General features: G+C 39.8%; 1 long non-coding RNA gene across 1 annotated transcript in view; it reads right to left on the reverse strand.

The window, feature by feature from the left end:
• Positions 1-11,666: 11,666 nt before the first annotated feature.
• LOC131419186 (uncharacterized) overlaps positions 11,667-17,078 on the reverse strand; it is a 43,419-nt gene continuing 38,007 nt past the window's right edge. Inside the window, exons 3-4 of the long non-coding RNA XR_009223168.1 lie at positions 12,738-12,872; positions 11,667-12,566 (exon numbers count right to left, since the gene is read on the reverse strand). This is a non-coding gene — a long non-coding RNA (uncharacterized LOC131419186). The remainder of the gene's footprint in view (positions 12,567-12,737; positions 12,873-17,078) is intronic.

Raw genomic sequence — 17,078 nt, forward strand, 5'->3', positions numbered from 1 at the left:
GGCACTCATCTTGTTCAGGAGGGCTCCACCCTTATGTCCTGATCACTTCCCAAGGATCCCACCTCCCACCCATTACATTGAGTATTAGGAATTAATATATAAAATTGCGGAGAGACACAAACATCCAATCTATAGCATTCTATTTTCCAAAGCATTTGTTACTTAGTTGAAATTTAATAGTCACCATTTATTGTCTGTTACCCAGTAGGAACAATTTCTGACAAGATGTAGAGTTGAAATGTAACATTTTTTAGTTGTCTTGCAACATGTGTGTTTTTTCTTAAGTGAGCTTTTAAAAATTACTAATCAGATAACTCTTTAATTCTTTTCCTATTTGCCTAAGGAGCTACTTTTTTTTTCTGTATGTCCTTTTCCTTTTGGAGAGGAAGAAAAAACCTTTTTCCTCTACCCTCTTAGGTTCAGTACCTAGGGCCCTGCAGATGAAACTGACAAAAGACAAATTAACAGGAGAAAAAGCATACAAATTTTATTTGACGTTAATACTTTTATTTGGCATGGGGGGCCTCATAGAAAACAAGTAAAAAACCTCAAAGAAGGTAAGACCTGAGAGGTTATATACCATTACAACAAAGATCAATAAACTGTGGAAATGTGACAAGACAAAGGAAAAGGGGTTTGGACTTCTACGGGCAGTAACTTTGGGGAAATTTTGGGAAGGTAAATATACAAGGGAAACTAATGGAAGATAAGATTATTTCAGGAAGGTTTGCTTATGCATTCAAGTTGGTGCCATCTTACGTGATAAGAGATATCTCCAGTTCCTGGTACAGGAGGGAAGAAGGGGAAAATCTTCACGAAGTGAAATTTATGCCCTACTTTTAGACAGAAAAGGAGAGGGTAGGGACCTTTCCTGTGTCTGCTGCTTCTCAACTGTCTGCAACTCAAAATAATCCTTATGCCAAAGTGGCATATTTTGGGGCTGCATATTCTAATCCCTTTCACTTTCTACACCGTAAGCTGCCTTGGAAAAGTATATAATAGGGTACTATTTTTGAAATTGCAATGCTTCCTACTCTACCTCTGCCCAAGCAGTCAAGGCCAGGCCAGACATTCTCACAGAAGGATTTCTGCTCCCAAAGTATGGTAGGGAAAGAGCATAGAGAGCCACCCAGGTGGAGGGGGCTCATCCTGCAGCAATCAGTGACAGAAGGCCAATCAGGACCATGGAGCCAGACAAGGATCTCCAGGATAGATTACATCCAAAGCCAAATGGCTTTCTGTTTCCCAAAAATGACATGGCCCAAATAGAATCCTGAAATAGAAAGGAAGTTGATCTTTATTTAAATGAAGAGTTATTTCCTGCACACCTGAGTTTTGGGCCGATATCCACACCCACTATGCACATAAGCTCAATAACCATTAGTTATAGTGTTGCTATCATAGAGTTCTTTAAGTTGTGACTTTTTTTTCTTTTATCACCAAAATCTTATCATTAAGTATTCTTTGGAAGATAATGAACCTACTGCCCTTTATTTCTTGATGGAACATTTTTAGCATCCAAACTATGTATAATGAACACCTGTGAATCCACCATTCTGCTTGATAAATAAAACATTTTAGATATACTTTAAACCCTTTGTGATTTTCTTCTGACTTTCATCCCACTCCCTGAAAGTATATAAAACCATGAATGTTTTTTATAATTCTCTCTATATATAAGCCCCTAAAAACAATATAAATAGTATTATTTTGCTTGTTTTAAGCTTTATATAAATAGCATATTGTATATCCTTCTGCAACTAGTTTTTTACCCAATATTATTTGAGACATATCCATATTGATATCCACTAATTCACTAATTCACTACTTCACTAATTTGTAGAACTATACCACAACTGGCTTAGCACTTTTTTGCTAGACAACAATTTTGTTTAATTCTTTGCTTTTATAAGGAATACTCAGTGGATATTTCTAATAAATATCTACTTGCTTGCATGTGCAAGACTTTTTCTAGGAGACGTGCTCCAAATAATATCACCTTCAACTTTTCTTGATATTGTCAAATTGCTTTCCAAAGTAGTTGTGCCAATTTCACTCCCATTAGCAGTGTTTGACAGTTCCCTTTGTTCTCCTGATATTGTCAGTCTTTATACTTTTTGCCAATCTGGTGGGTGTGAAATGGTATATTACTTTAAAATTGAATTTACCTGATTATTGGAGAGGCTGGCAAATATGATGCCCTCTTCTGTGCATACCTTGTGTGCGTTGTTTACCCATTTTTCTTTTGGTCTTCTTGCTTTGTAAGAGCCTTCAGTTTTATCAACTATGTGTTGCAAATATATTTTCCCAGTCTCGGGTTTTTTCTTTTAATTTAGTTTTTGCTATCTAAGATATAGAAGTTTTAAATTTTGTACAGGCAAATTTCAGTGTTTTCCCTTGGTGTTTTTGTCTTATCATTATGACCTAAGGGCTACAGAATAATTCACATCCTATAATTTTTCTAAAAGTTTTACTTTCAGATTTAGATTTTTAATCTTCTTGGAATTGACTTGTTTATTGGTGTGAGGTAGGGATCTAATTTTATATTTTATGTATAGATAAGCATTTTCCTGGCTAGATTTATCAAGCAGTCCTTTCCTCCACTGATCTGTAATACCATGTCTGTCATGTCAGGTGTATAGAGATGTATGGAGACTGATGTCGGGCTCTGCTCTGTTCCGTCGGTCTATTGTCTGTTCTCTTATTTTAAATGATGGTAAATAAAGCAATCTGGTCGAGTGATCCTCCCCTCCTGTACCTTCTTCTTGATCTCTAACATTTTGACTACATGTAGTCCTTTGTTCTCCCGTATAAATATAAGATCAATTAGTCAAGGTCCACAAAAAACCCCTGTTATGAGTCAAACTATTTTAAAACTGAATAGTTTTTAAAAACTGAATACTTGCACCTACTTCACTTGCTGTTTGAGGCATTTATTAACCAGAAGAAATGTACATTTTTTGAGCCCTCAAAAGTCCTGGGAACAACTGTCCTGACACTGCCTGGAACCATTTCCATGGTAGCTATGGAGAGAATGCCTTGGCCAAAAACTTTGTTTTTCTAGTCCCAGGGAAAATATAAACTCAGCAGTTGTTGTGTGGTGCTCCAAGCGATTTGCCCAAAGGCCTCCCACTGAGATCTCCATGAACTTGCAGCTTGGTTTACTCACTGAGGTCACCCCACGCAGGTTTATGAGCACACGGCCAAGCCTTGACACAAGGCTGTAGTCAGATCCCCAAACAAGTACATGCACATAGCTTCTTCCTTGTCTGTAGCTTGAACCCGTGGTCTGTATCAGTTGGGAAAAACTCTGAAGAGGAGTATATGAAATCAACCTGGCTTAATGTTTTCAAATAATTATGTTTCAGATAAGTTTTAGGACAGACAGACTTTGTAAAAAGCCTATATCCATATATAATTTTCTACTGCAATAAGCCTAAGTAGTAAGAGTTCTATTTGCCTTACAAAATTTTAAATTCAGTATAATTTGCAGCTAAATCTAGAACTGAAGGGAGCTTAAAGGTAATATAGTTCAGTGGTTCCCAAACTTGACTATACTTTAAAATTATCTGGGTGGCTTTAAAAAATCTCAGTGCTCAGACTGCACATTAAATAACATTGGGATGGGACACACAAGTCTCAGCATTTTTTTTAAGCTGCTTGAGTGATTCCATTGTGTAGCCAATGTTGAGAACCATTGGCTTAATTCAGATCTTGAGCACATTACGAAAATGAGACTTAGAGAGGTTAAGTGACTTTTAATCACGTTCTAAACTTACACTGTCCAATATGGTAGGTTTAGCCACATGTGGCTTTTTAAATTTAAATTTATTAGAATTAAATAAAATTAAAAATTGAGTTCCTCAGTCACACTAGCCACTTTTCAGGGGCTCAATACCCACATGGGGCTAGTAGCTACCATATTAGACAGCACAGATGATAGAAATCTGCATCATCACGGAAAGTTCTCTTGGTCATTGCTGTAACAAAATAATTCCACACGTATTTTTTTTATTTTTTATTTTTTGTGAGGAAGATCAGCCCTGAGCTAACATCCGTTGCCAATCCTCTTCTTTTTGCTGAGGAAGACTGGCTCTGAGCTAACATCCGTGCCCATCTTCCTCCACTCTATGTGGGATGTCGCCACAGCATGGCCTGACAAGCGGTGCGTCGGTGCGTGCCTGGGATCCGAACCGGGGCCGCCAGCAGCGGAGAGCCAGCACTTAATGGCTACACCACAGGGCCGGCCCCTCCACATGTATTTTTAAAGTCTTTCTTTGAAGCGTGGCAGAAGACCATCTTGTACCTAGCCTTAAGTTGGGTTTGATTTCTATCTAGTCATTTAGTAACTTCAGAAGCATTTTAAATTATTATTATAGAATGATTAGCACCGTAAAATATTTTCTAACAAGGAAAACTCATCTGTAAATCTGTAAAGAACCTAATACCACAATAAAAGCAACAGCTCCTCGGGCAAGTATAGAAAGTGACTCAAATCCAAGGGACAACCCCACTCCATCTCCACCCCCAAATCAATGGATAATGATCCAGGAGGACAATTTTTTCCTTGATTAACAAGGAAAGCACATGGGGGAAGTGGGAAGGGAGAGCTACAGTTTCCCAGTGACTGGCCCATTAGGCTCAGAGCCAACCCATAATCTTGTCTAGGTCCTATCTTGGCCCAAAGACAGCATAAAGGAAGTTGGTAGACAACAATCTCCTCTTCCTTATGGACTGAAAACAAAACACAGTACAAGAAGCAAGCTAAAGTTCTATAATAAGGGTTATCACCACCACTGTCTTTTTTGTAAATTATGGGACAGATTTTTACCACTTAAAACTTCTTGACCTCTTATAGTAAGCATACCGCAGAACAGATTTCATAAAGCAGGCCTTGGTGCTAAAGAGAGTCAATCTATTGTGTTGGTTGCACTTTGGTCACTGCAAGCATCTAGAAAAATATCAATATTTTATTAACTTTGTTTTTTCAGTTGTGTTATGAAATTGAAACTTAATACCACTGTACCAGAATACATTGTTCCTCGTCTTGTGGCTTCAGTTCGTATTCCCAAGTGCATTACATCAAGCAGTGAGATAGCCGTGGCTAGGTCTGAACAAGAGGAAGCCAGAAAGCCAAGAGTGCAACAAGAGTGCAAAAAGTGTGCAACAATTTGCCAACTTCAGTGATTGCAGGGTGCTAGGTACTGTTCTGAGCATTTTACACGGATGACATCATTTAATTCTCACAACTCACAATGAGGTAAGTGCTATTATTATCCTCATTTTACAGATGAAGAACCTGAGGGACCAAGAAACTAAGTAATTTGCTCAAGGCCACACAGCTAGTAAGTGGTAGAATTGAACTTCCAATCCTGGCAGCCTAACCCCAGAGCCCAGCATCTTGACTGCTCTGCTCTACTTTCAACATGTACATACTTCATAAAAAGGTCATATTCTTGGCCTCTCAAGGTCAAGATCAGAGACATTGGATTGGCCTGGTCCACTTAGGTGGGAAAAAGGACCCCAGGGCAGCAAGGTGTAGGTATGAGCATGTGCAGACTTAACCCCAGGTTTCCAAGATGGCTTCATTGGGGGGACCCCTCATCCCCACTTTCACACTTATCTGCTCTACTCCCTGGCACTACACACCCCACCTGCTTTGCAAGGGCAACAGTAGTAGCTGCAACAAAACGATTACCAGAGACTAGGGAAGAGAAGAGGAGGGGCACAAGACAGACAGCAGTAGCTGCAGAGGCTCCTCAAGTGGTTACACAATAGTCCCCAGTGTGTGGGCCCTGGATACACACGGGGAGAATGGCTTCCTGGCTCAAGGCAGGGGGCCGAGATGGAAAGATATCAGCATTAATTAGACCATTATATAAAACATCACCTTTCTTAAGACCATACTCTCCTTCATAACCTTTACAAATCTCAGCATGTTTCCACATTTCATCCACAAATATAAACAAGAATTACATTCTAGTCTGTCCCAGTGTTACTAGTTTCCCAGCCTGAGTGAACCCAATTGTTTTCTCACCCAGACAGGAGCGTGATGTTCCTATTAGCAGCAGAGTGTTCTTCTGGTCTTTCATACCCACTGGGTTTCTATGCTTATTGTGCTACAAACTAATGCAATTTTCCTGAGCAGCCTTGCTTTGAGCCCTTTGGACTTGCCCCACCCCCCAAAGATTCCATTTATTTATTTATTTATCTATTTATTTATTTGTAGCAGTTTTAGGTTCACAGCAAAATTTAGCAGCAAGTACGGAGGTTTCCCATATACTCCCCACCCCGCTACACATGCACAGTCTCCCCCCATTATCAATGTCCCCACCAGAGTGGTACGTTTGTTACAACTGATGAAGCTACATTGACACATCATAATCACCCACGGTCCACAGTTTACATTAGGGTTCACTCTTGCTGTTGTACTTTTTATGGGCTTTGACAAATGTATAATGACATGTATCTGCCCCTATAGTGTCATTCAATTATCTACTTTTAGAGGGCAGCAGTGTGTATACTTTGTTCCTGAGAGGCCCCATCTGCTTTTTTGATAATTCAGAGATGGTCTCATTGTTTCTGGAAAGGCTGTAGACTGATTCTCGCTGTGAATTCACTACCAAGGCCTTTGCGTTCGGTCTGACAGTGAGTGACAGCAGAGGCCCGAGACACCCCTCAGGCAGCCAGCCTAGGAGCCAGATTCCTGCAGTTGTCTTGGCAACAGCGAAGTTTCCTGTCCTGGGCTAAAAAGCGTGATGTCTCTTCATTTGTGAAAAGTCTATTTTACGCTCTCAATCTGCCTTGGGGCATAACTATGCCAGGAATGGAACCCTCAGGATTGGATTTCCTTTTTCTGATTCTGAAACAGAGGGGAAAATATCCACAGGAGGAAGTGAATGTCGGCCTGTGCATGTCTCATACTGGGTATCGGGTTCAAATATTCCGGTGTAGCCAGAATCTAAGCTGGTAGAAGTCTTAAGCTTGCACATGATTTTATTTTATTGCAGCAATTTTTTCTAGGCCATTACAGAGAGAAAGAATTCAATAATATTCCTTTTGCAGGAACTCCCTGTGCCATCACTGTTGTTTTTTAAACCTAACACAGAGAGTTTTGAAAGAGCAAATGTTTAACATCCTTAAGTGACTACATACTTGATTATGCCTAATATATCTGAAGTGTTGTTTAAAGAGCTCAGAGCACTCTCCAAATGTGAGCTTGTCCTAGTCTAAAACACTTAGGAAGTCCATCACCCTTGAATTAGCCAACAGACATTCTCTCCATTTCAGCTTTCTTCTCTAATTGATGCTTCAGTTTGAGCCCGAAGAGTTGCAATTTCCTTGATTGTCTCTCCTTCAAAATTCCCCAGACCATTGCTTATCCCAAAGCCCAAATGTCTGCCTATTCCAGTTACAGGTATGTAAATAACATTTAATCATTCTTCCTTCCTTTGAAGAGTGAAGTATGGGGTCTCTAACAAACATCCGCCAGATTTTATTTTAGAACCAGGAGAATAGCTAGATTTCCTGAAGCAACAAGATTCACATATTTCTACTCACGCGTAGATTAAAATCACTAGGGGTAGCCGCCACCCACGTGGTTACGTGCACCTGGGCAAGAAGAGCTTGGCCAGCAGTCAAAGGAGAGCAGTTGGTACTAAGTAGGTCCAGGAGCCTCCCCCAGTTCTAACATCCACATCAGGTCAGACCTGTTCCTGCCCATCCTTTGGTATCAAGGGGGACAAAGCATAAAGACCAAAAAGCAGACTGATGCTTTTTCTCTCTTTCCCTAGCAGAGGATGTCAGAGGCCCTAGCACAGTGGGGAATAACATCAGAAGTGCCCCAGTTGGCAGCAATAAAGGGCTGTGTTGAAGCCGGTTAAGTGCCCTGGGGAAACATGTGATTACATCTAGAACAGACACTGTTCACTGTCCTAACACCTCTAAGATAAGGAAACTCATCATCTGTTACCTTTCGGGACTCTATGCATAATAGATGCTTGAGAAAGGATTCAACCCCACAAAGGATCCTACATTGAAGAAAGAACAGAGAAAACCTGGTTCTTGCCTTTAAGGAATTTCCAAGATGATTGTGGCATATTTGTCTCCCAACACACATACGATGATTGGAGCACAGGCAACAAGCTCTTCAGAGGGAGGTTTGACTAATTCTAAGGAGAGGGGTGGGTAGACTCCGTGGGAAAACCTCGTAGAGGTGATATTCAAGTTGAGATCTGAAAGGAGAGTGGAAATTGGCCAGGTTGAAAATAAGGGCAGGAGAGGCATTCTACCCGAAAGGGACAGACGTGGCAAAGTCACAGAGACCTTGGGATATTCCTTAGGGAATATCAACTCTCAAGCTGTTAATAGGGTAGGAATTTAGTTACTGATGGGGCTGAAAATGTGGGATACAGCTAGACTGGAAAAGCTTCGATTGCCCTAAAGCTAAGATGAAGAACTCAAATGCCTTCAGGAGATGGGGCAGAAAATAAAGTGGTGATGCTGTATAATACATAGGGAATGTCAGCACTGCTTAAGAGCAAAGAATTTAAGAACACCAGACAGTCAATCAAAATACCTCTGCAGCCAGTACAGTTTGCTTCCTTGGCCATTTATATAGGGCTATGGGCCCCAGGAGAAATGGAAACCCTCACTTCTAGGACACAGATCAGTCAGCAAGAAATATCATATCTAAACTAACAAGAACGCATCTGAGTCGTGGAAGTCACTCAGGCAGTCACACAGCCAGTCCTCAGACTGGGAGGCAGCTAGCTGACTGAGAGCTCAGCTCCTTTAAGATTCTATAAAGCAAGATGTCTTGTTCTTAATCACGGCGTGTCCATATTATCACATGCCGATGACCAACGTTCCCAACCCAAGCATGAGGAGGAAGAGATCCCCCATCATTTTATCGATAAACTTCAGATCCCCCCCATGATAGCTTTTTTCATCGCCTGTTTTCTTCATTAAGACCAAAAATACAAATTAAGAAGCTTATATTTGAGTTTTATTCCTTATTCCTTAAACTACATGCTGTATATTTATATATGAATAAATAAGGCCTTGCACATATATGCAAGAGATTTTTCTGTCTACCCGCGACGTCTGCCAGGGGTCCGTGAAGATGCGGTCTTTTCCTGTCAGGCTGCCAGAGGCACAGGATTCACCCTTCGGGAAGCACGAGTCTGGGGTAAAACTTTAATCCACCTGGACACAAATTTTGTAGTCTCGTGTGTATGCACACGTGTCTTCAGAGGCCAGGAACTATGCTTGGTCATCGTGTGTCCTCCTCAGGGCTTGGCACAGCACACGCCCCACACATTGGCTGAACTCTCCAGGGAACAGCGTGCCAGGCCCAGCTGGACTTGAGCACCGAGCTGGCTTGTCAAGTGCATTCCTGTGGGAGTGGGGGCCCTGGGTATTCATGACTTGACTATAAACTCCTTAATGCCACTGGGAAGAAGAAAAAGGGATGAAGAGCTTGCTATGAACAGTACTAATAACCGTGCTAGATATTTTACATACTGTTTTACATGTATTCCTCACAATCTTACAATGTAGGTGTTTTTTTCCATTTTACAAGGGAGGAAATTGAGGTTCAAGTAGCTTCCCCAAGATCACAAGCTACTGCACCTTTGGGGATCTGACTCCAAAACCCAAAATCTTAACTCAAGAGGAAAGGAAAAAAAACTCATTCCTTATTGAGAAGGAAATATATTGACTTGGCCTAACAGATGGGTGCTGTTCAATGGAAATTCTCAAACTGACCTTTTTTTTTTTTTGACAAATCAGGCCCTTACAAGTTTGGTAAGTGAACAAACAATGTTATGAACCTCTAATAAAATCAGGTTTCTGAACCTGCAAAATAGGTCTGATGGAAAGGAATATTACCCTGCCCTGTGGTGACCCTGCCAGGACACATCCTCCCTGTGAGGTTCAGCCTCAAACACATGGTCACCCTTACCCGTATAGCACACCCACAAACCCCAAAATGAAATTTCAGAAAAATCTCTCTGAAACCTCTTCTCTACTCACAGGAGAAACTTTCAAAGTGAAGTCCTGAACCTACCCCTGTCCAGCCCCTCAGCAGAGTTCACAGGTCATCCTGCCAGGGTGCATCTGCCACCTGGGTAACAACAAGAACCAAGAGCAGGTTGCTCAAGACTCCATTAGCGTTTCTTCCTTCTAATCCACAACAGCACAGCAGCACAGTAAGAATGTGCTCAGAATGAGCCTACAAATGTGATAAGATTCTGAACAGCACCTAGTGGCACCTTATTGGCAAGAAAATCCCAAGCTAATTGAGAAGAAATAAATGAAAGCTTCTCAATTAGCCAGAGAAAGGGAAAAAAATAATAAGAGAAATTCGCTAATATGGATAAAGTTAAGAAGCAGATGCAATAAAAGACTGAAGAAACAAATAAATAACAAATAGATTTATGTAACGCCTTTTCATGGTTTTTGGGCTTCCGTACCACAACACCTGATAGACTAGGGATGCAGGAAGCAAGGCAAGACAGAAAAAAACTTCAAGGAATAAGACTTTAAGAGAATCCTCCCATCTCCCACTCTACTCTTTTTTTCTTTTGCAAAGTCTGACCTTGTAGAGAGGGAGGCTTTTAAATTCTACAGTAAAAAAACCTGAGAGAGACCGAGAGACAGAGACAGAAATGGAGACAAGCCCAGCTAAGACCTAGTTGGAGAGGTCAGTGGTCTGTAACTCCAAGTTCTACGCCTTCCTCAAACCCAAATCAGAGGATGTCCATCAAATGCATTACTATCTAGACATTAAGAATGATGTACATTCTATTTGACATGGAAGGACGTTCATGATATTGAGTAAAAAGGTAGGTTATAAGTGAATATCATTCTATATTAACATATTTTTATTGTGGTAAAATATACGTAGCATAAAATTTTCCATTTTAACCATTTTTAAGTGTACAATTCAATGACATCAAGTACATTCACATTGTTGTGCAACCATCACCACTATCCATCTCCAGAACTTTTCATTCATCCCAAACTGAAACTCTATACCCATTTAAATAATAACTCCCCTTTACTCCCTACCTTTATCCCCTGGTAACCACTATTCTACTTTCTGTCTCTATGAATTTGACTATTCTAGGTACCTCATACACGTGGAATCATACAATAGTTGTTCTTTTGTGTTTGGATTGTTTCATTTAGCATAATGGCTTCAAAGTTCATCCATGTTGTAGCATGTATCAGAATTTCATTCCTTTTTAAGGCTGAATAATATTCCATTGTATGTATATTCCACATTTTGTTTATCCACTCATCTGTTGATGGACATTTGAGTTGTTTCCATTTTTTGGCTATTGTGAATAATGCTGCTATGAACATGGGTGTACAAATATCTATTTGAGGCCCTGCTTTTAATTCCTTTGGGTATATACCTAGATGTGGAATTGTTGGATCCTGGTAATTCTGTTTAATTTTTTGAGGAACTGCCATACTGTTTTCCACAACAACTTCTATATTCATATTTATAAATTATTTCTAAAGCACAGAAAAAGAGAGACAAAGATTGCATACCAAAATGTTAACAGTAACTTCTGGACTATGAAATTATTGTTGATTTCCCCCTAAGTACTAGTTGTTTATTGATGCATAATAAATCACCCCCAAACTTAGCAGCTTAAAACAACAAACATTTATTATTTCACACAGTTTCTGAGGGCCAGAAATCCAGAGCAGCTGAGCTGGTTGGTTTTGACTCAGGATCTCCAGTGAGGTTGTGGGGAAGGGGGCAGCTGGGGCTGCAGCCTCTGAAAACTTGACTGGGGCTGGAGGATTCTCTTCCAAGAACACTCATATGGCTATTGGCCAGAGGCTTCAGTTCTTCACCACACAAGCCTCTCCATAAGACTGCTTGTGACATGGCTTCCCTCAGAACGAGTGATCTGAGAGAGAAAGAGACTTGTTCTAAGACAGAAGCTGCAAAGTCTTTTATAACCTAGTCTCAGCAATAACACATCACTTTGCATATTCTGTTGTTCACACAAGACAAACTCTGGTATAATGTGGTAACGGACTATTCAGAGGTGTGAACATCTGGAGGTGGGGGCCATCTTGGAGGCTGGCTACATATCCTGATGATCTGTATTTTCAAATTTAATTAAACGCACATTTCCGTGACATAAAACATACAGAGAGTAAATGCATTAAAGACATACAGGAAAATGCCTCTAGCCAGTAGAACATGCCCAAGCATTGAAAGACAAAAGGACAAATAAAAATATCAGGATTTATTCAACTACTGTCTGACTTCAGAAAGGTTAGACTGGTTAGAAAATATTTTCATTGAGGGATGTTTTACTACTGTCACTCAGCTGGTTTTGGCCCCATCTTCAGTCTTCAGCTTCAAACAGAAGCCCCAGATATCCAATGAGCCCGGAGGTCCTGCAGCAACTCCACAGCAGTGCTGAGCATGTGGAATCCAGGAGGCTTCAGCGGGAGCTGGAGGTGGACCTTCAAGGCATTTCTGGGGTAGCCTGCTGCTGCCATGGTCCCATCCTTGGTTGATCCTATGCTGAGGACTGAAATTGGACAGTTTCACTGACGGAATAAATCTAATGCTTTGCCCATAAAATATAACACATCACAGCTTCATTGGTCACAATTTAAAGACTTTTTTCAAAGTTTTAAATTACAAAATATACATTGTAGGATGTCTGAAAACAAAAGTATAAAGGAAAACAATTCATCACCTGATTCTGTCGTTTGGCAATAAACAGAGTAGCTGGGCTTTGAAGTCAGGTAAGCGTGAATCCAAACCCTGGCTCTGACATGGCGTAGCTGGGCAATCTGGAGGAGTTAGCCTCTAAGAGTAACAGTGTCTTCATCTGAAAAATGGGTATATGTTCATAATATTCCCAAACTGGAAACAACCTAAATGTCCATCATCTAGTGAATGGATAGACAAAAGGTGGTATATCCATACATTGAGGATTTGTTCAGCAATAAAAAGGAAATGAACTGCTGACATGTGCTAAGAAATGAATGAAAATCAAAAACATTATGCTAAGTGAAAAAAGTCAGATACAAAAGGCCAAGCGACCACATATTATATTATTCCATTTATATGAAACGTCCAGAAAAGGCCGATTTATAGAGACAAAAAGTCAATTAGTAGTTGCCTGCGGCTGGAAGAGGGAATGGTAATTAGCTATAAATGGGCACCAGGAATCTTACTCGAGAAATAAAAATGTTCTAAAACTGGTTTATGGTGACATTGCGCCACTCAGTAAAGTTACTGTGGTCCCCACCTTACCCATGGCAGATACATTCTAAGACCCGCAGTGGATGCCTGAAACCGTGGATAGTTCCAAACTCTAGATATGCTATGTTTTCCCTATACATACATACAGATGAGAAAGTTTAATTTCTAAGTTAGGCACAGTAAAAGACTAACAACAATAACTAAAAATAAAATCGAACAATTATTACAATATACTATAATTTAAAGTTACCATAGATCTTAGCAACCTCAGCATATGATTTTTTTCTTTCCTTATTAAGTTGAGAACTTGAACCTTTTCACTTAAAGGAAGCACTTTATGGTTTCTCTTTGGCATATCGGAATTGCCACCATCACTCATCTTACGTTTTGGGGCTATTATTAAGTAAAATAAGGGTTCCTTGAACGCAAGCACTGCTATACCGTGATAGTCGATCTGATAACCCAGATGGCTACTAACAGACCAACAAGTACTACAGTGTGGATACACTGGACAAAGGGATGATTCACGTCCCAGGCAGGATGGAGCACAATGGCGAGAGATTTCATCATACTGCTCAGAATGGTGCACACTTTAAAATTTCTGAATTGTTTATTTCTGGAATTTTCCATTTAATATTTTTGGACTGCAGTTGACTGTAGGTAACTGAAAGCTCAGAGAGCGAAACCACAGATAACGGGGGGACTACTGTACTAGAAATCACTGAATTGTATACTTGAAATGGATGAATTCTATGATACATAAAATAAGTTTCAATAAAGCTGTTTTTTTTTTTTTTAAAAAAAAGCATTAGTGGTAAGGGTTAAAAAAAAAATACAGTCTCATGCCATGGTTAATGTTTAAATGAGGATGTCTGTAAAACATGAGGTCTGGCACATGTGAACACTCAAGCGGTCAACCATTATTATAACACCTACACATCAGCCACTGTCAACACTAAAAAGAAATGCAATAAAATGTATTTTTTTAATGCGTGTTTGTTTCATATAGGTCAGATCACCTTGTAGAAGTCCTATATTTTGCCCTTACTCCATTTATCATATTTTCTACATTCTTACAAGTTATTTTAGGCATCCTGTGATGACATAGGATACACCATATGGCTAAACATAATTTAAACATTTACTGATGGATATTTAAATTTTTAAATTTTGCTTTATAACTTTAATGAACATCTTTGTCCTTAAGTCTTAAAGTATCAAAAGAAATGATCAGAAATACAAATAAGATAGAATTACAGGATCCAAACATACACATATTATTATTGCTGCATGTTGCTAAATTGCTGCCCTGAAAGTTTTTGCCATTTATACTGCCACCGACAATGTATGAAATCTCAATTTCATCACACAGTGACATTGGACACTATTTTTAAACCTTGGCTAGTTTGATAGGTGAACAGTGATATTGTTTCTTTCAATTGAAGTCTCTGTAGTTGGTTACTAGTGAGTCTGAACATTTTGTGTGTGCTTATCAGGCATGTATTATTTCTGTGAATTGTTGGCTCATGTCTTTTGTGCCTACTCATCTTTTGGGATTTCATTGTTTCCTGTGAACTTGTATGAATTATCCATAAGGATTTGAACTCTCCTTTGTTATATTTTTCTTCCAGATTGCCTTGTTCTCTTAAATTTTACTAATAATGGGTTAAAGTTTTAAACACTCACAGAATTAAGGCCACTTTGTAAAGCAGATTTGTGGAAGATTCAGAGATGGACATGGAGGTAGGGGTGGAGGGAAAGAGAGAATACCACATTCTTTGCCTACTTTATAATTTAGCCTAGTGTATAGGTCCATGGTTGGCTCTGATCACAACTGTTACCTTCATAGTCACAATTTTGCCAACACGGTTCAACAACCACTTCCTAATCTAGCTAACGACTGTCAAAGCTCCAAGAGCCCTCTGGACCTCAGGACTGCCTTATGATTAAACTGAAATCTGAGTGTTGTGGTAACATTGTCCTTATATTAAATTTTTCTCAGGGCTGGGCTCCTAGCACCAAAAGATCAAATGACAGTTTGGTAGTATCTCTTTGATCAATAAGTAACTTAATAGGAACTTTATTACTCTCACTCTAGATCAACCTAAGAGTGGAAATGTTGGATAATCACTAAGGAATTTGTCAAGTGGGTATATTCAATAGGTGTAACTGAGAGAGTTATCATCATTCATTATGAAACATCCATTCTTCCTGTATTGGTTGCTATCATAGGTAGGAATGCCCTACTCTAGACCTATGTCCTCCAAACCTGCATATTGAGAGCCTCTTTCCAAAAATGATTTGTTAACAAGGAGGGAAAATATTCACTTTTTAGACTCGGCGTTAGTAAACAGTAAAGATATTCGAGAAGGTCTTTAAATATGCAGTTGTTAGGTTAAAAATAATGAAAAAACTAGTCTTTAAAGGTGGTACTAGTTGTGTGACTTTAGGAAAGTTGCTTTATTTGTAAATCTGTTTCCTCTTCTATGAAATAGGAAAAATTAAATCTTTACCCCAGACCTATGTGATAGCTATAAGAAATTGTAAGTCTCCAAGCCCATCATAAATACTCAGATGTCCTTTGATTCTTAGGATAAGGAAATAACTGGTAGGTCAAGTGGCTTAATTCCTTGAAGATTTCATTTAGGCAGGAGAATGTCAGAATATTATTTGCTGTGTGTTGCTCAAAGCACAGTGCTAAGAACTTTTACCTTCTTATTAAACCTACACAACACTGGCCATTACTCCCATTTCAGTGATGATGAAACTGAGGCTTGAAGAAATTATTCTGCTTTTTGTACAATGAGCCAGATGCTTCTCTGTGATTCATTTCTGGTGTTTCTTCCACTTAATTAATGCCTAATTTGTTGGACTTGTTATCCAACTGCCTACATAACACGTTCATTTTCATGACTAATTTTAGGCATCTCAAACAAGATGAAAAGCAAGTTCCCGACACTGACCCCAAAACCTGCCCTTTTCACAGTCATCCCCACTCAGTAAAAAACCAAAAACCTCAGAGTTGTCCTCAACTCCCTCAAAGCCCAATCTGATCTTTAACAAATCCTGCCAACTCCATCTTCAAAATACATCCAGAATCTGGACCACTTCTTACATTTCCATGCTACTCTAGCCGAAGCCACCAACTACTCTCACCTGTATCATTAAACATCCTACTAAGTAGTTCATTTCTGCTCTTGTACCTCTTCAGCTTGTACAAAGCTGCCAGAATGGTCCTGCTAAAATGAAGGTCTGATCACATCACCTCTCTGCTCAAAACCTTCCAATGGATTCCTGTTTGACTCAGATTGAGAAACAAAGACCCACAGTGGCTTCAAGGCTCCATACGACTGGCTTTCCACACTGTCTATCCCTCCCCATGGTGCTCACTCCACTTCGACCACACCAGCCTCCTCACAGCCTCTGTCAGGGCTTCCCTAACTGCAGACTCCACCATGGCTCACTCACTCACTGCCTTTAGGTTTTTATTCAAAAGCTACCTTCTCCGTGAGGGCATCCTTCACCACCCTGTCTAAAATCTCAACCCCCAATCCATTCACATCCCCATTCCTGCTTCATTTGTTTCTTTCACACTTATTAATATACTACATATAGTACTTATTTATCTCGTTTGTCTCTCCTTGCTAGAATGTAGTCTCCATGGGGCTAGGGATTTTGGTTTGCTTTTCTCTGCTGTGTTTCCAGTGCCTAACACATGGTGGGCATGCCGTAAATATTTGTTGAATAAGTGAATGAGCTTGTAAGTGATATCTGCTTTGCTCTACCCATGATGTCCTCCATCTCACATGAAAGCATCCTTTGCAGATAC

Source organism: Diceros bicornis, chromosome 20 (assembly GCF_020826845.1).
Source record: "Diceros bicornis minor isolate mBicDic1 chromosome 20, mDicBic1.mat.cur, whole genome shotgun sequence".
NCBI classification, from domain to species: Eukaryota; Metazoa; Chordata; class Mammalia; order Perissodactyla; family Rhinocerotidae; genus Diceros; species Diceros bicornis.